Here is a 25,133-nt window from a genome sequence, read left to right as displayed (position 1 = left end):
ACCTTAACTATCACTTCCGATCAACATTAAATACTTCATGAACCCATACATGGAACTCCAAATGTGCAGTGTTCCTGAACTGCTACAGAGCATGCATTGCAAGGTATTCACACAGTTTATCGCATAGAGTTACCATAAGAAATGAAACAAGAACTGTAATACACTTTACACCACAGACGTTCCCTCTGGCTTGACGAAATCATCCTAACATTGACCAAAAGTTGCACAAATAATTGAGTTTGAAAGGAAAAGAAACGAGGTATGAAGCATTTATAAATTCATCGGATGTAGCGAGGTGGTTTAATTTCATCCCAGTCTATAAAATTAATTTCGGGCCATACTCAGCTCTTGCCGATTAATGTAAGATAATACCCGCCTACTAATCAGGGCGTCTGTCTCCGTTGCTTTTGAGCGTGAATGGAAATCGTAGAAATTTTCTGTGGAGCAACATTTAATAATAAAGCGCTTTAAATCATCAAAAGCGATGAACGGTAGCAGGCGCTTTCGATAAAGAACGGGGGAGTGCAGCGCCGCTGCTGTCGCCACGGCCGTTGCCAGTAGCCAGCAAATAGATCCCGGAGCTTTGCCGCATACGGCTTCCAGAGGAGGACAGTCTGCAGGAAATCTGCCGCAAAATCATTTTGGATAAAATTTTGATATCGGTGTGTCAGAAAGCGAAATAGAACGAATCTGCTTTACCATTACATTCACGTCTTCAGCATTCAGACAGAAGAGGCTATAAAAATATTTTATGCTAGCTGCTCTCGATCCACTGACATTACGAACAGAAACAACGCACGCTACCGCTAGACCACAGGCATAATCAGCCTAGCGTTTCTCTATCATGGGACAAGTTTTCCTCCAGGAAGTGCCGCAGTCTACAGTGTTGCCAGATTGTGCAGATAACCGGACTTAGGAAATTAGCGAGTTGGCCAGTTTTTTTGTCCCATGTTGCGATCGGCGCAGACTTAGCCTCTGAAGCGGCCGGCCGCCGGTCGAGTTTTATGTCAAAGAGTGTACATACAATTGGCTGCAACTAGCTGCACCACCCATACACTTTTCTGTGCAATTAGTGGCGCACTCAGCGCCACATGTCCCAGGCGTTGGATCGGAAACAACGGAGGGGCAAATTGCATGTCCGCATCACTCCTCTGACTTGATAGTCCAGTCAAAGATGGAAAATTAGGGGACAATGTCGTGCAGTCGCAAATTTTTATGCAGTAGTACGAGGAAATGTCCTGAACAACGTACTAAAAATCTCCACCTATATGGTGTGGTCGGGAGGGGGCGGAAAGCATTTAAAAGGCGCATCTTTATGTTTTTCTTGAATAAAACGAAAACCGTGGTTTCTAGGGAAAATTAAACTACATTACATGTCCTACAAAAAAAGGGTCCGTCAATTTTTTTCTCTACAACTAATAGCTTCTGTGTTTAGGGGATGGAAAAAACACAATTATTAAACATACTGTTTTAATGGAATAAATAAAATGAAATGATTATATGACATTGATGACCAGGAGTCCCCACCTGGGAACGTTCGACCGCCGAGTTGCAAGTCTTTTCAGTTGACGCCCAGATTGGGCAATTTACGCGTCCGTGATGATGAAATGGCAATGACAACAGCACAACACCCAGTCTCCGAGTAGAGAAAATCGCCAACTCGGCTGGGAATCGAATCCGTGTCCACTGCATGACAAGCAAATGTAAAGCTGTGTAATTATGTTGTAATCACTTGGTGGTGAATTAATAAATGGCCAGAGAGTCACTGCGCTTTTCTCACCATTAACTGTATTTGTGGTAGACTGCATAAATCTCTTCCACTCAGAAGTTTCTGGCACCTGTAGCGGGAATGCACTGAGTAGAGCCACTTGCCACACATCCACAATGTATGTTGCAACGCCGGTGTCAGTATGTCTGATATAATAGTGCTGGTCGTGTTCAAGTCTAGAACAGAAATCTGCTGTAAAGCATTACTTGACATATGTTGAAACATCTGAAGTTCCATAGTGTCTTCCTAATCTACTTCTACAATGAGATTTTCACTGTGCAGCGGAGCGTGCGCTGATATGAAACTTCCTGTAAGATTAAAACTGTGTGCCGGACCGAGACTCGAACTCAGAAACTTTGCCATTCGCGAGCAAGTGCTCTACCATCCGAGCTACCCAAGTACGACCCACGACCCGTCCTGACAGCTTCAGTTCTGCCAGTACCTCGTCTCCTGCCTTCCAAACTTCACAGAAGCTCTTCTCCGAAACTTGCAGAACTAGCACTCCTGGAAGAAAGGATGTAAGGATATCGCGGAGACATGACTTAGCCACAGCCTGGGAGATGTTTCCAGAATGAGATTTTCACTCTGCAGACGAGTGATGTGAAACTTCCTGGCAGATTCAAACTGTGTGCTCAGATGGTAGAGCACTTGCCCACGAAAGGCAAAGATCCCTAGTTCGAGTCTCGGTCCGGCTCACAGTTTTAAACTGCCTGGAATTTTCAATCTGCTTAAGCCTTTGGGCCTCTCCAAATGAGAAGTATGAGGTTGGTATAATGTGTTTTATACCCTTTATGCTGTGATGAGTACTCCAGCTAGTGATAATGGAGACAATGAATCGACACTGTCGAATATATTTTGACAGCACGGTATGCTTCGGACAAGCTCTACAGCGTAGTAGACACTTTACAACTCAAGGTGCTGAACTTTTCTACTCACTTAATAACATCTACATCTACGTGATTACTCTGCAAATTACAATTAAGTACCTGGCAGGGGGTTCATCTAACCGTCCTTAGCCTACTGTTCCACTTTCAAACTGCGCACGGGAAAAATGAATATTTAAATCTTTCCGTGCGAGCTCTAATGTCTCCTATTTTATTATGATGATCATTTCTCCCTGTGTAGATGGTCGCCAACAAAATATTTACGCACTCTGAGGATTGTTTCAAATGGCTCTGAGCACTATGGGACTAAACACCTGTGGTCATCAGTCCCCTAGAACTTAGAACTACTTAAACCTAACTAACCTAAGGACATCACACACATCCATGCCCGAGGCAGAATTCGAACCTGCGACCGGAGCAGTCACGCGGTTCCAGACTGAAGCGCCTAGACCGCACGGCAACACCGGCTGGCCACTCTGAGGAGTTGGCGATTGAAATTTCATGAGAGGGTCCTGCCGCAGAGAAAATACCTGCTACCCCAATTCGTTTATCATATTCGTGGCACTCTCTCCCTTATTTCGCGATAATATAAAACGATATGCAAATAAGTACTCATTTAATAAACTGAAAATATCCTCACAGCATAAACACAATCTCAGTGGAATTTTTTGCCAATTCACAAAAGAGAATTGGGCATGAATTGCTGGGGAGGAATAGTCTGTCAGAAAAATGGAAACCGCGCAGCACTCGCTCGTGGTGGGGGAAGAAGCCTTTCCCGGAACAATTACATAGCTGCCGTACACGACGACTAAGAATCAATTTGTCCTATAACAGCACAGAAGAGTGTGCACAGATTTTCGCAGATTCTGCCTGTATGCGTTTCTTGAGTTAGTATCATTAGTAGCCCATGTCTGTATTCTCTGTAGTATTAGCACACTTCGTGGGAAACAGAAACCCCCGGCATATTCGCTCACTGCGTTGCACGTGATTCTTAAGGTGCCTTGCTGAGCATCAGTATAGCTTCGTGAAACACCTGTAGCTGCTTCTTGTGACGTAGTTGGGTAGACATAGTGGTAAACTACCTGCTCGTCCTTCAGTTTGCGGAGCTATGAAGCGGATGACCACAACTTGGCCACCTACCTACCCTCTCACTTCTACCTTCCAGCCCCATCTCCTCTCCCTGTTACATCCCCTGTTACCCCTTTATTCAGCTCTGCTCACGTAGGCGTGGTTCATACATTTAATATTTGTTCTTAACCCACTTCATTTTTCAGTGAGCGGTTCTAGGCGCTTCAGTCCAGAACCGCGCTGCTGCTACGGTCGCAGGTTCCAATCCTGTCTCGGGCATGGATGTGTGTGATGTCCTTCGGTTAGTTAGGTTTAAGTAGTTCTAAGCCTAGGGGACTGATGAGCTCAGATGTTAAGTCCCATAGCGCTTAGAGCCATTTGAAACACTTTCAGTGAGCAATTTTATACTGTTAAAATAGTATTTTCCAAAACCTACGATTTTTCCATCCCTCTGCAACATGGACGCCATTAGTCGTAGAGAAAAAAATAAGTCGTACTTCTTTTGTAGGAAATTTAATGTAGTTTAATTTTTTATAGGAAAAATTTTCGCTAAATGCCGCGGCTCTCGAGTAATCCAAGAAAAACATAAAAGATGAGTTTTAAAAGTTCGCTCCCCCATCGTCCACGCTCCCACCCCACAGACAATTTGTTCACGACACTCAGACCTCCTACCACTGTAAAAATATTTGCGACTACACAATATCTTATCCCTATTCGACCTTTTTTGGTCGGCGTTGACTGAGCTATGACGTCTTTCGATATCTTCTTGTGGGGGGGATGTATAAAGCTTCGTTACGTAACACTAATTCCCGATGAAGAAGCACTTCGTGCAAGGATACTTACAATCTGATGAGGTCCGTGCCATACTTGGTGTACCTGGTAGAGTGCGCTACAATTTTCTACGAAGATGTTGTGCCCGTACCGATTGTGGTGGCCGCTGTTTTGCACTTCATCTGTAATTCACATCATTGTTAACGGAATATTATTGTCTGCATTGAACCTAAGGCACGTAGATGCTGATTGTCCCAGCTGCTCCTGACATTCCAGGTCTTTCAGCATCTGAGGATTACCTCAAAAACCACACGTTCCCACTACAAAGTAGTCGTCTTTCGACTTCTCTATCAGCTCCTCCAATTCGTGTGCAACTTTTTGAATCACCCTGGGGATTGATTTCAGCAGCAACGGCAATGTTCAATGTGGTGGCCATCATTTGCTGCACACAATTGCAATCTCTGGCGTAATGAATGTCGTACACGCCGCAGTACATCTGGTGTAATGTCGCCGCAGGCTGCCACAATACGTTGTTTCATATTCTCTGGGGTTGTAGGCACACCACGGTACACATTCCCCACAGAAAGAAGTCCCTGCAGATGCTGCTCGCCGACCGTGGCTCGTGTTTGTTACAACACGCAACTGAATGTCGGAGGTTTCAAGCGTCAACTTTAGGTTACAATATCTCCAGATGTAATTAACATTTTACAATGCAACAGAGACCTTTTTTTTAACTTAGTGGAACAAGCTATTACCAGAGATTTAACCCTTAGCTCGCAAGATGTGGTCTCTCAAACCACGTGAAAGTTTTCGATCTCCCTCTGCAAGTACAGTTCTAGCGGAATGCTTCTAAACTTCCGCTACCCTCCTTAAATCAACAATCTTGTAATGCTTTGCTTATTTGTTTGTTGTTGACACGTGTTGGGGGTCTCTTAGGCCGCACCTCGTGAACTACGTACCTTGTTTCTTCAGTATAGCACAGAATGTGTTGGCAGTAACATGTCAGTTTTAACAAATGGTTCAAATGGCTCTGAGCACTATGGGACTTAACATCTGAGGTCATCAGTCCCCTAGAACTTAGAACTACTTAAACCTAACTAACCTAAGGACATCACACACATCCATACCCGAGGCAGGAGTCGAATCTGCGACCGTAGCGGCCGCGCGGTTCCAGACTGAAGCGCCTAGAACCGCTCGGCCACTCCGGCCAGCTCAGTTTTAACAAATCCTAAGTTTGATGACATGTTAGTCGATGGATAGAGGGGGATGTCAATAGAGCAATAAACAGACGAAAAAGGCAAAGATTTTACAATAGCCAATGATCACAGTTCTGCTAGCGAACAAGTCGTTCTGTCAGAAAAGGAACTTAAGAACAACTGTGATGGGGATCATTTTGTTACTTCAATAAAGTAGTTGAAGTGTTAATTAAAATCAAATGTGTCCTGACTGATGATAAAGAAAAATGTAGATCATAGCACTGAATGCCAGTTTTGCAGTTTCTTTTATGTGTAAGTTTAAACCCTGGAATTTAGTTTTCTGTGAACATTTACTTGCTACAGGTACACTACAATTTTTCAGAGGGTGAAATTCAGTTGTCAAACAGATCGTTTATACGAACGATTTTTTTTAAAGAAAAGACCTCATATAAGTTTTTGATTTTATGTGATAGAAGTAAAATACTGCAGGCATTATCTAGTGCAGTTAAATTAAGAAGAGGATGTAATGAACACTTAAATAATTGGAAAAATAGTTATTATATAACTTAAATTAAAAATTTCAAATAATTTGCGCCTTAAATCTCGGCCTAAACTCAGGGTCCAGAAACCTCACCTCGTGTTATATGTTACACAAAAGTCACCGCATGAGTTAAGGGTTAAAATCGTATACGTGTATTAAATCACAACGTAACTATAATTCGCCACTGTGCTGGCACCAGTGAGCTAGGGAGCAAAGTACCACTACTACGGAGACGCACGGTGACACCTGTTTTTTGCATTAAATCTTGTGGTTTTAGTATTATTGCGGCAGTAACAAGAGATCGCGGTGCCGGACTGAAGTCCCTCTCTCTCAGCACTACCACATCATAATAGAGTGGTCAATATAGAGCCGAACATGGACTCGGTCTAGCTAGTCCGTGGTCTCCAGTGAAGCAGTCAACATCATCTAATGTGATTCTTCAATTTCTCCAGGCGTATTTTATGACGAAATAAATGTCGGGTGAACAGCCTGGTATGAGTGTGCGCAGGACACAAGATTTCGGCAATCGACCACGTTGCCATCATCAGGTGCGCTGATGTACTCTTTAAAAAAATATGATAATAGTATTCACCGTCAAATAAGAAATAAGTTGATGTCAGAACATGTCTGAAAAGGTTGGTGGTCTCTTCGTCAAATTTCTGGCTGATAAGCTCCAAGGATTCTTGTAACTGAACTTTAGTGAATAGAGATACCACGTCGAAGCTGACCAGTATGTCAGATTCCTTAACCGCAAGGTTGTTGATGCGTCCCAGGAAATCCACGGAGTTACGGATATGGTGTGTACATCTCCCAACGAAAGGGCTAAGCAGTTGTTTGAGGTGCTTGGCGAGAATGTAAGTTGGAGCGCCAATACTGCTGACAATGGGACGTAACGGAATCGATTCCTTGTGCACCTTCGGCAGTCGGTGAAGTCTAGGAGGAACAGCAGCCCTCGGGCGTAGCTTCTTGGTAATCTCGTCAGGGAAGCCGGAATCCTTCAGAAGCGCCAGAGTCTTCCTCTCGAACCTCTTGGTAGGATCGGTGTCAATCTTGCGGTATGCGCTGTCACCAAGTAGGCCCCGCCTCTTCTCAGCATAATCCTGTCGGGATAGGATCACTGTTGCGTTGCCCTTGTCTGCAGGTAATATTACTATGTCTGGACCTTCTCTTAGCTCCCTTATGGCGGCCCTCTCCCTGTAGGAGATGTTCGGCTTCATCACCTTTGTTTTGGTTAGAGCTTTGCAGGTTTCGCGACGAACTACTTCAGCAGCTTCAGGTGGAAGTCGAGCAGCTGTTTGTTCCACTGTGCTAATGATGTCAGCAATGGGTACATCTTTAGGAGTCGGAGCGAAATTCAATCCTTTCTTAAGAACCGAAATAGCGTCATCATCCAGTTCCTTGTTAGTGAGATTGATGATGGTCTTTCCGCTGCCATCAGAAAGTTGTTTCTCCAATATATGTTCAAACTTGGATGCCTGTCGTTCGGCTGACTTCCTCTGGGTTGAGTCCGCTGTGGCCCATGTGACACCATCAGCGCACCTGATGATGACAACGTGGTCGATTGCCGAAATATTGTGTCCTATGCACACTCATACCAGGCTGTTCACCCGAGTTTTATTTCAACATCGTCTAGTTAGCACACCAGTGCTAGTGAAGCCTCAGATGGAGCTATACCTTTGTAAATGTTGAACTTGTACTTCAAGAGAAGTGTTTGTAACTGTGTGCAACATATGATGCTGCATTTTTCAAAGACAGCTGCAAATACTCCACGCGCTCCTGTGTAAATGGGTTGTATAAAGTTAAGGAAATATTTTTACCATTCTTCTAATAAAGTTAATTAATGTTACCTACATTGTATTTCTCATCAGCCCTCCCCCAGAGCAATCAAACATCTAACAGCTATGACCGGGTGATTTTAATTTTGTCAGGTCGTAAAAGCTTTGATTATAAGAAATTATGTTTTATAAACTTGAATTTCAGGCGACTATTTTGGAAAATAATGATGTCTCATTGCGAACTTTCTCACAAGTTTTCAAAAATCGAAACTTGATTTTTGTGGCTGGGGAGAGGTGGCGGGTTTTATGGTTGCAGATGTGCGATCCTGCACCTAAAATTTTAGAGTTTAAAAACACCATGTGTAACCGTTCAACTCGTGAACAGTAGCCACCGGAATGACGTAGTATTTACTACTGGCTTTCTCTTGCTGTTGGCTCGAGATTTACAAATAATCTCTGTAAAATGATGAATGATGGACTCCATGCCACAGATTTTTTTTTGGGGGGGGGGAGGGGGGGAGCCTTCAGGGGGTAGACGTTTGCCATTGTTTGTCATTATTACGGTACAGAAACATAGCTGTGCGACGGAGTGACAGCTACGTTCTCCAACTCCATGTTCTTAGTTCACATTATTTTCACACGCTGATACAGCATCTGTGGCAACAGCCCCATGGCCAAGTTTGTTGCAATAACATTGAAAAGTAAGCATGTAGATAATACAGATTAAGCCCTCATTGTACTAGTATTATTCTGAGTGGTTTGTTCTATAACTTTACCGAAAGACGACAAAATACTGACACCAATCATTCACGTTGTGCGCAAGGTGCTATTCATGTAGTAATTGAAAACGTTTGTAATTGGATATATAGTGAAGGAAGAAATAACTCAAGATTGCTTGTTTCATTAGCTGCCTTTTTGCTAAGTGTCTCTCTATAACAGCACAGCAGACTTCGCTCCAATTAGGAGGACTATATCAAAGAACGCCGGCCAATCAATACGCAGTTCCGGTGTAATTCTGCTTCCAGTTCGGCTCCAGTAATACTCTGCCAGAACAGAGGCAAACCAATTAGCAGAACATAGCGGACGTAACAGCTGGTAAATTGTTTTCTGGATTTGCTATTATGGCTCAGTAAGAGACATATGGAAGATAAAATAAAAGTGAAGCAAGTCAGTTGTAATATCTGACATTAAAAACATTTCCATGAAAGCGTATATAATTTACGAGCAGCGGGAAATACTCATGAGTGACCCTACGTTAATGCTTTGACGTTGTGGCACACGCCTGACTGTTAAATGTAGTTCTGCAGTAAATTTTGGATTAGTAGTTCCATGAAATTAAAAAAAGTCAAGAATATTGAAAGCACAAGCTCATCAGGAAACCACAATTATATAATAGTTCGTCCAGAAACGTCTCATGTAATATCGTCTAGAATTCTGAAATAAGTGTGTTATACATTCAACAACTATCTGAACTGCGTTGTACAGTCAATATATGAGATTTTACAACTTGGATTCTTATTCTGCCGTGGTGCCTCCCACAATATATCGAATGTTTTACCTTTTATGCACCCCTGAACAACGACCACCGCCGCTAGGTAATACACTGTTGCGTAAGTATGAAATAAATGTATGTATTATATGGAATTTACAAGTAGTTTAAACAGGATACAGAAGTATTCAGCTCAGTAATATGTTAACGTTTTGAACAGAATTCTCTGAAGCTCACTCCACGCAGCACGTTTTCTTGTATCGTGGCCTAATAGCAACTGAATCCCCAATTCAGACATAGAGAGTTGATCGAGGAAACCTGCCGTTGCCTGCAGACATGGATATGTATCGAAGTAGTACAATGGAGAACTTTGGTAATGCGCACGACGACTTGTCCTTGGACTGCTGGTTAAATTGTCTTGTTCTCTTTTTGGCTCTAATGAACTGTGACTGGTCACGAAAAAAATTAAGATCTAGTTCACTTGTCAACTGTGAATGTTATTTCAATTGATGCATGAATCATAGGACTCGTACAATTCAGTGTCGATTACGTCGTATATACAGATCTGTATCATCATCATTATCACCATCAGCCATCTGAATTATGGCCTCTAGATTTTTCCCTGCATTATGGTCATCAGAAATATACATTTACGTCGCTCGTGTCTATTTTGAAATTTCATATCTCCACCTCCAACAAAGGAGATTTTTAGTTCATCCACCATCCAACGGCCAAGTTAAATGTCCAACCAAGCGTACACAGCCTGCCAAAAAAAGGAACACACCCAGAATGTAAGGAGGAAATGAAACTTCAAGGCTTGAGACAGAATGTGATGTTTTTACATCTATTTACAATTTGTACAAAAACCAGATGGAAGAGAAGCAGTGGTTGGGAAGGGAGTGAGACATAGTTGCACCCTCTCCCCGATGTTATTCAATCTGTATATTCAGCAAGAAGTAAAGGAAACAAAAGAAAAATTCGGAGTAGGTATTAAAATCCATGGAGAAGAAATAAAAACTTTGAGGTTCGCCGATGACATTGTAATTCTGTCAGAGACAGCAACAGACCTGAAAGAGCAGCTGAACGGAATGGACAACGTCTTGAAAGGAGGATGTAAGATGGACATCAACAAAAGTAAAACTAGGATAACGGAATGTAGTCGAATTAACTCGGGTGATGCTCAGGGAATTAGATTAGGAAATGAGACACTTAAAGTAGTAAAGGAGTTTTGCTATTTGGGGAGCAAAATAAATGATGATGGTCGAAGTAGAGAGGATATAAAATGTAGACTGGCAATGGCAAGGAAAGCGTTTCTGAAGAAGAGAAATTTGTTAACATCGAGAAAGTGTCAGGAAGACGTTTCTGAAAGTATTTGTATGGAGTGTAGCCATGTATGGAAGTGTAACATGGAAGATAAATAGTTTGGACAAGAAGAGAATAAAAACATTGGAAATGTGGTGCTACAGAAGAATTAGATGGGTAGATCACATAATTAATGAGGAGGTATTGAACAGAATTGAGGAGGAGTTTGTGGCACAACTTGACTAGAACAAGGGGTCGGTTGGTAGGACATGTTCTGAGACATCAAGGGATCACCAATTTAGCATTGGAGGGGAGCGTGGAGGGGAAAAATCGTAGAGGGAGACCAAGAGATGAATACACTAAGCAGATTCAGAAGGATGTAGGTTGCAGTAAGTACTGGGAGATGAAGAAGCTTGCTCAGCATAGAGCATGGAGAGCTGCATCAAACCAGTCTCGGGACTGAAGGCCACAACAACAACAGTGACTGCAGAACTAATTTAGAAACAACTTGGCAGTATGAGCACAGTTACAAATAGGAAGTCGAAGCCCTTCTGGTTTGGATGCAGGTACTGATTTGGTTCAAGGAGGGTGTCATAAGGCCATTGTGTCCTCTCCTGAGGTAAGCTGGCCCATAACTGTTATAACTGTCAATGACATCCTGGATACTGGCACTGGGACGGAACTGACGAGGAAACTATCCCCACACGTCTTCTTTTGGGGTCGTGTCTGAGAATCATGCTGGCCTTGGGAGTAACTCAACATGACACACACTTCATCGTGAGCAAATTGCACCCCCACGTGTTCTATTGGGGTTAGGTCTGAGAATCATGCTGACCATGAGGGCACCTCAACATCATACTCATAATTCATCGAGAGCAAACTTGCCTCACACAGGTTCTACTGGGGTCAGGTCTGAGAATCATGCTGGCCATGAGAGTAGCTCAACATCACAGACATAATTCATCGAGACAGAACTGGCCCCACACATATTCTGTTGGTATCAGGTCTAAGAATCACGCTGGCCCTGAGAGAATGTCAACACCAAGCACATAGTTCATCGAGACCAAACTGGCTCAACAAACGTTCTGTTGTGCTGGCCGAAGAGTCATGCTTGTAATGAGAGTACCTCATCATCAAGCACACAGTACATCGAGACAGAGCTGGCCCACACGTGTTCTACTTGAGTAAGGTCTGGAGATCTTGCTGGCCGCGGAAGTACCTCAACATCACCGAGATAGTTCATCGAAAATCGTTCCACGTGTAGATGAGCATTGTCCTGTTGACAAATGGCACCACGATACTGTCACATAGGAGATAACATGAGGATGCAGAATGTCCATGACGTCAGAGTTGCCTTCACCACTACCAGCAGTTACCAGAAGTCATACTTGATGACTGTCCACACCATCACGCCAGGATGCAAGAATAGACTCTCCCCATGGTGTTGTCGTACTCCCCGACGATGGTCACCTGGAGTAGTGCTGAAACGCGATTCATCACTGAATACAATGCGACATCGTTCATCAGCGGTCCATGCTTCCCCTTGACGGTACCAGTCCAAATGGATCGCTTGTGTTGTGGTGTTAATGGCACTCTATGCATGGGATGGTAATTCCGTAGCCTGGCTGCTGCTAGTCTCCGTCCAATTGTGTGGAACGACCGAATATTACAGGAAATCAATTATTTGATCTCCGATGACAGGCGCAGATGTGCTTGGTGCAAAATACGGCGATCCTCCCTTGTTATCATCAGAGGTGGTCGACCGGAACCTTGACTAGTATGCCTGCCCCCACGTTACCGTGCATCAAACATTGGGCCACTGTTCACACCCGAATGCCCCACAAATCAGTATAATGCACGGTTCGAACAGCCGGCCAAATGGAGACCCACACTGAGGTTGTTTACAAATTGTCAGGTGCCGATATCGGTGTCTCACACGAGTACCCGGCAGCTCTCTGTCCCTCAGACTGGCCACTAAACATCTGAGCTGTTCATGTCCCTTATATACCCTACCAGGCTTGGTAACAACACTAAACACGAACAACACTAATGTCTTCTGGTGGCCATTCTACCTGTCACAGCGATTGCAGCTTTCATTTACATACTATTCGATGGTGTGTGTACATGTACGGAGTTACACCGACACCCAATCGTGTCTTCTGGATGTTTCACTTTTTTGTCTGGTACTATAAATTTCATCAGAATCAGAAACATGCTTCCATTCACGTTTGTTCCGTAACCTGTTTGTTTCCCTGATTCTCCTGAAATTCCCAACAAGCAACTCTCTTACAAAGTAATGCGCGAAGCAGAATATCGTGTACGTTGATATGCTATTTGTCCTGTCTGGTGGTAATAATCTTGAATCTGACTTCATCGCAATACAGAAACAAAGTTAATCTTTTCAAAGAAAAATTCTGCTCCGAAGTGCATGTTCGACGCCGCAAAAGAAAATTATTGGTAGCATACTGATTTAATAGTAGAATCTACCTGATGCGTCACACACCAAACGATCGATTAGCACTCCTATCACGACTTTTTTCCAATTCTTATAAATCGTAAATTAATTCGCAGTTATGTACTCTGACACATTTAAGTTCATTTGCACATCATTCATTCATAAGGAAATGACATACTCACAGTACTTTTAATATCCTGTTGCTTGCTCGAGCGACAGAGACAGAGTGAGATTTTTGCTGCATGAATACCATTTCATTTTTCCCAGTGATCTCTGTTGTACCTCAATGTAGATCTTTGGTCTCAGAGCATGGAACGTAGATGTGTTTAAAGATTCTACATGGTCCGCCATGTTATAATTAGCCAAAAAATTCCACCGGTTTGTACGTGATAAAGTTCTTTACGCATTTTTGGCTTTGAAGTTTATATCAGAATGCGATGAATAGGCTGATGTGGGCGCAGAATCGAAAAGTGTTTTTCCTTTCGTGACATTTCGTGGCGGCCATGTCGTAATTAGGCACGAAACGAAATGCCGACATCTTTGGCCGGCACGAGATAACCACATCCTCCTGTCGGATCGCCACATTGTGTACCGTGATTCGTCACTCCACAGAACGATTTTCCACCGTCCAGTCGTCCAAAGTTTACGCCCCTTAAACCAAGCGAGGCATCGTTTGGCATTTACCGGTGTGATGTGTGGATTACGAGCAGCCGCTCGACCATAATATCCAAGTTTTCTCACATCCCGCCTAACTGTCTACTTCCAGATAGTACAGAGATCAGTGATTTTTCCTTCTTTGTTCTAGCGAGCAGAGAAGAATAGCTCACGGAATCCTAAATTCTCACACAAACTAGGGCTGACCAAGAAGGACTGAAACCGATATTTTTCCTGCAGCTTCCGTGATACACTTTGTGATCAAAATTATCCGGACACCTGGCTGAAATTTCGTAGCGGCCTCCATCGGTAATGCTGGAATTCAGTATGGTGTTGACCCACACTTAGGTTTGATTACAGCTTCCACTCTCGCACGCATGCGATCAATCAGGTGCTAGACGGTTTCTTGTGGAATGGCAGCCCATTCTTCGCGGAGTGCTGCACTGAGGAGAGGTATCGATGTCGGTCGGTGAGGCCTGGCACGAAGTCGGCGTTCCAAAACATCCCAAAGGTGTTCTGTAGAATCCCGGTCAGGACTCCGTGCAGGACAGTCCATTACATGGATGTTATTGTGGTGTAACCACTCCGCCACAGGCTGTGCATTATGAACAGGTGCTCGATCGTGTTGAAAGATACAGTAGACATTCCTGAATTGCTGTTCAACAGTGAGAAGCAAGAAGGTGCTTGAAACATCAATGTAGGCCTATGCTGTGATAGTGCCACGCAAAAAAACAAGGGGTACAAGCCCCTCGATGAAAAACACGACCACACCATAACACCAACGCCTCTGAATTTTGCTGTTGGCATTACACACGCCGGCAGATGACGTTCACCGGGCATTCGCTATACCCACACCCTTCTATCGATCGCCACATTGTGTTCCCTGATTCGTCACTCCACACAACGTGTTTCCACTGTTCAATCGTCCAATGTTTACGCTCTTTACACTAAGCGAGGCGTCTTTTGGCATTTACCGGCGTGATGTGTGGCTTATGAGCAGCCGATCCAAATTTTTCTCACCTCCCACCTAACTATCATAGTACTTGCAGTGAATCCTGATGCAGTTCGGAATTCCTGTGTGGTGGTCTGGATAGATGTCTGCCTATTACGCATTACGACCATCTTCAACTGTAGGCGGTCTCTGTCAGCCTACAGACGAGGTCGGCCTGTATGCTTCTGTGCTGTACGTGTCCCTTCAAGTTTCCACTCCACTGTCACTTCGGAAACAGTGGACCTAGGGATATTTAGGAGTGTGAAAATCTCGCGTATAGACCTATGACACAAGTGATACACAATCACCCGACCACGTTCGAAGTCCGTGAGTCCCGCGGATCGTCCCAGTCTGTTTTCTCATGATGTCTAATGACTACTGAGGTCGCTGATATGGAGCACCTGGCAGTAGGTGGCAGCAAAATGCATCCAATATGAAAAACTTATGTCCTTGGGGCTGTCCGGATACTTTTGGTCACAGGGCGTATTTTCCTATCTATAGCGTAAGTATTTGAATACAACGGATTTTTATGTATAGTGTATACAGGCGGCAGTACTTTCCTGTAGATAGGTTGGTAGTAATGCTGTGTCTCTTTCCCTTTCGCACAACACACAATGGAGGAGACGCGAGAGGAGCAGTATGGCGCAATAAAATTCTGTGCTCGTTTAGACCATATAGCCACTGGAACTCACGAAAAGCTGCAGCAAGCGTACGGTAATGATCCATTATCTCATGAGATAATGATCCACTATCTCGTGAGACAGTGTTCAGGAGGTTCAAAATGGCTCTGAGCACTATGGGACTTAACATCTAATGTCATCAATCCCCTAGAACTTAGAATTACTTAAACCTAACTAACCTAAGGACATTACACACATCCATACCCGAGGCAGGATTCGAACCTGCGACCGTAGCAGTCGCGCGGTTCCGGACTGAAGTGCCTAGAACCGCTCGGCCACCGCGGCCGGCAGTGTTCAGGAGGTCCAAGAACTTGAAAAAAGAACGACCTGTGTGTGTTAAGTGCGGTGGGCTCGGTGTTTCGGCTTCAACTTTGGTTGAAGTCACCATCAAGACAGTTACTGTGATAGTCCGTGAGGATCGGTGAGAGAATTGCATATGGCAGTGTCTTTACGGTTATACGTTATTATCTCCATTATCTCCCTTGTTAGTGCTCGTTGGGTGCCACGTTTGTTGACTCCCGAACAAAAGAATGTGCGAATGGAGACAAGCTGGGAGGTGATGTGCGTCTTTACTGACGGATAGGATGCGTTTGTGGAATGCATTCTCGTGGGTGTATCATTATGATTCTGAAGGAAAACGGGCCAACAAAATGTGGAAATCGCCAGGTTCTCTAACACCAAAAAAGACGAAAGTTATTCCATCCGCAAGGAAAATGACAGCGATCACATTTTTTGACTGTCGTGTAATTATTTACCAGCATCCAGTTCCCCCTCACATTACTGTTACAGCAGCATACTACACATTAGTACTGGCTAAACTGAGGAAGTACATTGCAAGGAAACGGCCAGAATTTTCTCACACTGGGTGGCCACTTCATCGTGAGACTGCACGGCCTCACGTCTAAAATCAGGTCATACAGTTTCTAGCTCAGTTCAACTATAACTCTTTGCCACATCCGACTTATAGCCTCGCCGCTATCTTGCATCCTCTGACTTTTTTTTATCCCCATCACTAAAGGCAGAACTTCGGTGCATTCAATGTGAGAACCCTGAAGCAATGCTCAATAAAAGTCAGGTAGTCCTCAAGGACAGCAAAGAATGGCCTGCACCATGTGTTCGAGGACTGGCAGAGATGCTATAAAAATGCATTCAGGTAGTAGGGGAGCACTTTGAAAACTATCATGTAAATACTGAAATGGAGCAATAAACATCCGTGAAAATACTCAGTCTCGGTCTTTGATGATCAGCCCTCGTATACTATCTTTGGATGTTTGCTCGCACACCAGCAGATACAAAATAGGCAAATTACGCGCTCGGGACTTAATCCATAATAGCACCTCGTTCAGTCGTAAATTTTTCAATGACGTTCACATTGAAATTCTCTTCCCTACTGCCTTAGGTCGAAACTGGCAACAAGCACTGACTGAAACTCTCTGTTTCAGACACATCTGAATCTTGACTTTGAAAAATATTTATGACCTACCAAAAGGACTACAGACTGTTTTTATTCTCTGTGTTCTTTTTTTCTCGTCTATCTAGGCATTGATTAAAGTGAACTAAATGGAGAAAAAATGAAAAAGAGGTGTATGATTTCAGTATTCATTTACACAACTCCCTTTCCCATTATGAAATATTTTAGCCTTCTTTTTATATTCTTATTGACCAACTAGGATCACGCAACAACTTCAGTTACTCCTCTTTCTTTGTTGTTTCCTGTTTACGAGAACTCCTTCATCCTCTAACCATCTTTTATTTTCCTATCTTCTGTCTACGTTATCCCCGAGTTCTTACTTCTTCTGCCTAGAATGCCTTCTAAATTTAGTACTTTATTCTTAAGGTTTGTTTCTCTGTTTACGATTCTTTGATGTTGTTTCATTCTAGTTCTTTTCTTATTTCTGTAATACATGCTGTTGTCGAGATATTTTCCAAAAAATAAAGGAATATTTTTTTCGTTAGCCTGTTTCCATTAATTTGGCAGAGGTGTCCAAAGAAGATTAACGTACGCTTTGCCATTACTTCTGAAATTTTCTCTATATATTCTCGTTGATCTCCTTGCTACTGTTCCTTTTATATCCATCTGAGGTTTGTGTAGCACGCATTACTTTTTGAATAATCTCTTTCAAGTGTCTCTGTTCAGTTCTGTTTACAGTCTATCGCTAAGCATCCATACAAACATTCCGGTTTTACCACTGTGGTATACTGATTTAGCTTTGTTTTTCTAGACATGCATTTCTTGTAGTAGATATTTTTTAGAACAATATACCTTCCATTTTCTTAACTATAATATCTACTGCAAGTTTTTCTAGTCTATTCTGCTCTGTAACTTCTCCAAGATATTTCAATTTACTTATTCTCTCTTCGTTACCTATGTGTTTACTTACGTACTTCGGTACATTATTTAAAAATTTGCCATAAATTTTGTTTTTGTAGCTGAAATTTTTGAGCCAGCTCTATTCACTATCTTTTCCAGAACATTTATTTAAGTAACTCTTTCTGTTAAAGTTCATAGAAGTATTGCAAAACCGTCTACAAAACTCAGGCAGGTTACTTCGTTTTACTTCCCAGAATTATTCGTTCAATTTTGTGACTATTTTGCTCCAAATTCCAGACCCTTATAAGTTTTCGTAATGCGCAGCTAAACAATAAAGGTAGTAAGCCATCTCCTTACTTAACACCATCTTCTGTTGGAAATAATTGAGATATCTCTCCCATAGATTTAATTTGTTATAATTTCACGAATTAAATTTACTAATTTTGCTTCAGCCTTATTAGTGCTGATTTTTAGGCCAGCGTTCAAACTTACCGTATTATGTATTTGAATTGACTGTTGAATTATTTTTTCATTTGTCAATTGTCTGGTCGGTTTAATGCGGCCCACCACGAATTCCTCTCCTGCGCCAACCTCTTCATCGCAGAATAGCGCTTGCAGCCTACATCCTCAGTTATTTGCTGGATGTATTTCAATCTCTGCGTTCCTCTGTAGTTCTTACCCTCTGTAGCTCCCTCTAGCGCGATGGAAGTTATTCCCAGATGTCCTATCATCCAGTCTCTTCTTCTTGTCAGTGTCTTCCACACATGCCTTTCCTCGCAGATTCTACAGAGAACCTCCTTATTCCTTACTGTATCAGTCCATCTAATTTTTTTAACGTTATTATGTAGCAACACATCTGAAATGCTTCGATCCTCTTCTGTTTCGGGTTTTCAATAGTTCACATTTAACTACCATACAGGGCTGTGCTCCAAACGTACGTTCTCAGAAATTTCGTCCTGAAATTAAGGTCTATGTCTGATGCTAGTAGACTTCTCTTAGCCAGGAAATCTGCGCTAAAAAGTGGCACCACGTAATAAGCGAAACGAAGGTCCCTCGAATATGTCCATTAATATTTCAATTATTCTTCCTCCTTTGCATCCTCTACAGCATCTGAGATTTATTTTAGTGGTGCGGAATATCTGTAGATCTGACTTATTTCAGTTCTAAAGCTTCCATTGTCTTGATGTAGGCTAGTGATATCAATAATAATAGTAAAATAACAGTAAAACGTAGATTGAATCAGTGCCTTCGTTCGTGAGGTCTGACAGTACATTGTTTATTGACACCGAGGCAAAAGCGTTCTCAGAATGTATGAAACCTACTAAAAGTGTCATCTCACAGGATGACCCAAATCTTTGGTCTTAAAATTATACCGACGGTAGAGGAACCTAATCTATTTTGAAATCAAGAATAAATGGTCGGAAACGAATCCTTCAGAAGTTTTGAATGAGCCATGTGTGTCAGGCATGGGACTGAAATTGCTTACGTTTCATACAAACAACTGCCCACGGAAGTGATTTCGATGGCTCTTGAAAAGTAACAATATGTTATGTGTAATTTGACTACGGCGAAGTTTCCCAGCATTACGTAGTTCATGATTTGTTGTCAAAGACACAGCATTCCTCGTTAGAGGATCTTGCAGACAAGTAATTAATGAAGCAGTGGTAGGCAGTACAGAAAAGGCAAGCATATGAAGCCAGTCAAGTTTCCTGCCAGATTTTATCCGAATACTGCCACTCGCTCGACACATCAATGCACATACCGTGTGAACAAGACGTTAATGCAAGAGAAATAAAAAATACACGAAACAGGAATTATCCTGGGGCTCGGTAGTTGTAACGCCCATGCAAAGACAATCAAATGATTACAGTTTTAAAAAAATAAGAGAAAGAGCTTCACAAATTGAGAAAGTCAGTAATATATTGGTCCATCTCTTTCCCTTGTGAAAGCAGTTATTCAGTTTGGCAATGATTAATAGAGTTGTTGGATGTCCTCCTAAGACCTAAGGGATATCATGCCAAATTCTATCCAACAGGCTAGAGGGCCCTGACAATAAAGCTCCAAATGTTCTCAGCTGGGGGCAGATCTGGCAACCTTGATGGACAAGGTAGGTTCTGTGAAGAATGAAGACAAACAATGTAAACTCTCACCATGTGCGGGTGGACATTATCTTGCTGAAACGTAAGCTTATTATGGCTTACCATGAAGGGCACAAAACTGGCGGAAAGTACCGTCGACGTACCGCTGATCCGTAAGGATGCTGCGGATAACAACCAAAGGACTCCAGCTATGAAAAAAATCGCACCCCAGGCCATTACTCCTTATTATGGGGGCGGATGGCGGGCGATAGTGTAGCTGGTATCCAACCCCTGTTCGGTGCTTCTTCAGACATGTCTTCGCCGTTCATCGATGCTCAGTTCGAAGTGGGACTCACGGCTGAAAACAATTATACTCCAGTCAATGAGAGCCCAGGCCAAAGACGTGTTCTTAGACACGTCAGGCAGCAATGGGATACCGGCCTCACAATCCGACAATCAGGATTGATGGTCTGGGTGACATTTCTTTTCATAGCAGGACTCTTCTGGTTGTGTTTCACAGCACAGACGCACGTCTACGATATCCTACGCCCAGTTTCGTTGCCCTTTATGGCAAGCCATCGTGGGCTTACATTTCAGCAAGATAATGGCTGCCCGCAAACGGCGTGAGGTTCTGCTGCCTGTCTTCGTGCTTGCCAAACCCTGCCTTGGTCATCAAGGTTGCCAGATCTCTCTCCAGTTGAGAACGTTCGGAGCGTTATGGGCAAGGCCCTCCAACCAACTCAGAATTTTGACGATCTACCACGCCAGTTGGGCAGAATTTGACACGAATCGATAAGTAGAACATCCAACAACTCTGTCAACCAATTCCAAATCCAATAACCGTTTGCCTAAGGGCCAGAGGTGGACCGACACGTTGTTGACTTGCTCGATACGTGAAGCTCTTTCTCGTGCATAAATCACCCAATTTTTCTGAAATTGTAGTCATGGATGGTGTAAACTATGTTGCCTATCTTACTGGGCCAGTTTTATTATATTACTCTTTCGGTTCATTGTAAACCATGTATTAAGATCGATAGCCTCACTTTATAATTAACGCTCTGTGGGCTCTACAGAGTTTTCTACACCCTCTGATTATCTCAGTGCAGAAGATAAGTTGTTTTTTCGTTGGGTAGATGAAGAGTAGAAAAATTGTCAATCTTACAAATACGGCCACAATGAAACTTTGAAAATACTTATAGTACACCACTGGCCATTAAAATTAACTACACCACGAAGATAACGTGCTACAGACGCGAAATTTAACCGACAGGAAGAAGATGCTGTGATATACAAATGATTAGATTTTCAGAGCATTCACACAAGGTTGGCGCCGGTGGCGATACCTACAACGTGCTGACATGAGGAACGTTTCGAATCGATTTCTCATACACAAACAGCAGTTGACCGCCGTTGCCCAGTGAAACGTTGTTGTGATGCCTCGTGTAAGGAGCAGAAATGCGTACCATCACTTTTCCGACTTTGATAAATGTCAGATTCTAGCCTGTCGTGATTGCGGTTTATCGTATCGCGACATTGCTGCTCGCGTTGGTCGAGATCCAATGACTATCAGCAGAATAATGAATCGGTGGGTTCAGGGGGTAATACGGAACGTCGTACTGGATCCCAATGGCCTCGTATCACTAGCAGACGAGATGACAAGCATCTTATCTGCATGGATGTAACGGATCGTGCAGCCACGTCCCGATCCCTGAGTCAACAGATGGGGACATTTGCAAGATAACAATCATCCGTACGAACAGTTCGACGACGTTTGCAGCAGCATGGACTGTCAGCTCGGAGGCCGTGGCTGCGGTTACCCTTCACACTGCATCACAGACAGGAGCGCCAGCGATGGCGTACTCGACGACGAACCTGGGTGCACGAATGGCAAAACGTTATTGTTTCAGATGAATCCAGGTTCTGTTTACAGCATCATGATGGTCGCATCTGTGTTTGGCGACATCGTGGTGACCGCACATTGGAAGCGTGTATTCGTCATCGCCGTACTGGCGTATCACCCGGCGTGATGGTATGGGGTGTCATTGGTTACACGTCTCGGTCACCTGTTGTTCCCATTGACGGTACTTTGAAGAGTGGACGTTACATTTCAGATGTGATACGACCCGTGGCTCTACCCTTCATTCTATCACTGCGAAACCCTACATTTCAGCAGGATAATGCAGGACCGCATGTTGCAGGTCCTGTACGGGCCTTTCTGGATACAGAAAATGTTTGACTGCTGCCCTGGCCAGCACATTTTCCAGATCGTTCACCAATTGAAAACGTCTGGTCAATGGTGGCCGAGCAACTGGCTCGTCACAATACGCCAGTCACTACTCTTGATGAACTGTGGTATCGTGTTGAAGCTGCATGGGCAGCTGTACCTGTACGCGCTCTGTTTGACTCAATGCGCAGGCGTATCAAGGCCGTTATTACGGCCAGAGGTGGTTGTTCTGGGAACTGATTTGTCAGGATCTATGCACCCAAATTGCGTGAAAATGTAATCACATGACAGTTCTAGTATAATATATTTGTCCAATCAATACCCGTTTATCATTTGCATTTCTTCTTTGTGTATCAATTTTGATGGGTAGTAGAGTAATAAAACAGCTTACGCTCTCTTTTGTAGGTTTCATCCTATAGAACTAGATCCACTGTTTTAATGATAGTGCAAATTTGTAGTTTTGTTTTCGCTTTGGGGATGGAAGCTCTTCCTGTGGCTACAGTCGTCATTTTACCTGCGGCAGAGAAAGGGAGAGTGGGTCAATCTGCGCCGGGTGTCGTGCGAATCATATAACATTTGCTACGTGTGCCATCGAATTTCAAGTGTTTAGCTATCGTATTTTCTGAGACGATTTGGGACCCATCAATCATTCGTCTAAAGGAACATGAAAACACACGTAAAAGCTCCACGCAGAGCTTGCCGCAACTCGGATTCACCGAGTGTCTGACTCACACCCCCGTGTCTCAAGTCAGCTCCTTTGCGCATTGAACTGCACGGCCATTTTTGAAAAGAGCTTACACATTACAAAAAATATACACAAGGAAAAATAAACCACAAATTCTCACGCGTTTATTTAACTTTATTTTTTTGGTTTGTGTCTCTGACGAAATTTTTTTCTGTTTGCAAACACTACCCGTGCACTGGAAAATGGTTTAAGCGATAGCAGGCTGCTTCCCAGTCTCTTGTTAAAATCTCGGTAAGAAATTTTCCCTGAGCCCTGATTTTTCTTTCTTACTACTGTAGACACTTCACAACAGAGTATCTCGCAATATTGTCCACCATAAAGCACGCCTCTAATTCCGGTGAAATTGTTCAGTATCTTCAATTACCGTTTCACCGGTCGGAATGTTGTTCGCTCGGAAACGCTCTTCTCTTGTTCATATCTGACCCTACAGTTTCTCATTCACTCGCCATTCGCGCCCACACTGTTTTACGGCCGCTTTCGGCGTTCCCAACCCAGCGTGTGTGTCCCGTCTCTAGATCCTCTTCCTCGCCTCCGCGAACCATCATGTGCTTCATACTGTCCGCTGTAGACACCCATAAGCCCTCCCGATTCGGTGCTTCGGAATTATTAACTACAATCGCAGAGGATCGGTACAGACGTTGCCCTTGTTCTCTGCCAGTGTTTTTGAGACATAAATGTTTCGCCACGTCCTTGGCTGTCTGCTTGTTACGTTCTCTCGGCCATAGAGTTTCGCCGTGGGCGGAATTCGCCTGCTGCCGATTGCGTATATTCCTCTTACCCGTCTAAACGCCCGAGTCCCAGACACTCATTAATCTGCTTATACAATACAGGCTGGAACATCGGGAAACACTGTAATACCGCGAATGCTCTCACAGCCGTGTCTACCTGCCGTAAACACGCATTCACCCTCCTCCACTTGCTGCTGATCGTTCCCAAATTGTTTCACATCCCGTCTAGTGAAGTGCACGGCAGCGTTCCCTCTCTTCCGATGTCGCACTAAATTTTCTCTAAATAAACAAGCCGGCTACAAAATCTTTCTTTTCAGTCATACAACAAAGGTTAGGTAAATATAGAAGCTTCAATAATTCTCGTTCCTATCACGGTACGGAAACTTAAGAAACGTTGTACTTTCTCATGCGTGACTTTTTTTTAATGTAGCCATGCAGAGTGTCAGTATCATTTATCTCTCCACTTAAAATACTTCTGACAGGTAACATGGGCACCACTACACAATTTCTACTACAAATGCTATGTACTCTTTAGTGGCATTTGTATCACTTCTACATTACTTGAATATACAAAGGTACTCCTTCTAAAAGTATCGAAATAAACCTCAGAATGTGAAATGCTCTTTCCGTCCTGAACAACATCCACAAAGAGACCATACTAACAAAGAAATTTTTTTTTCTACCAAATCACGCTTTCCTTATTTAATTCCAGCTTTAAATCTCCGGCTGTACTTATCACCATGCAAAAAAACCTATACGAAAAAACGTAAACTTACTGAGTCAATACTCCACTTAAGAAAAGAAAGTATAATTCCCGTCATTAAATTTAGAAAGAAATTAGGATCGCTAGTATTTGGCCGGCAAGTGTAGGAGAGTGATTGCGTAACGTATCCTGATTATTAGACTTTATACCAAAGCCTCGCATGCTTGAAGGACTACACCCATCTTTTTTGAGGGGTGCTGTGCTTTAGAAGACTTATTTCGTGTAAAATGTTCATTCCACAGTTCCCATTTTCTATGGTTTTTAATAATTATTTGCGAGGTACACATCTGCAAAGAATTAAGCATTTAGGACCTTTCTGAAAAGTGCCACAGTGAACTCCTACTAGAAGGACCGCCATCCGCCATTTTGACGGACACGTACGTTTGAACAAATTCACTGAAATTTTGCGGTTTCTGCAATGTGATGAAAAGGACACACGTTCGCAAAAAATAAGGCAGGTCACCATGCACCTGCTACACCTGTGTGGAATCCTTTCATCACCCATTCCTTGCAGTGTTACATTCCAAGCGAAAATGTCACTGTGGATGAGCAACTGTTTCCATGCAAGGCTCGATGCTCTTTTGTTCAACTTATTAGCAATAAACCAGACAAACTCGGAATAAGGCTTTGATTTGAAGTTGATACAAATTCTAGGTATCTTGTGAATAGTTTTCCTTGTCTATGGAAAGCTGAGAAGAGCTATTGCATCA

Source organism: Schistocerca serialis, chromosome 5, assembly GCF_023864345.2.
Source record: "Schistocerca serialis cubense isolate TAMUIC-IGC-003099 chromosome 5, iqSchSeri2.2, whole genome shotgun sequence".
NCBI lineage: Eukaryota > Metazoa > Arthropoda > Insecta > Orthoptera > Acrididae > Schistocerca > Schistocerca serialis.
Note: the sequence above shows the minus strand (reverse complement) of the source record.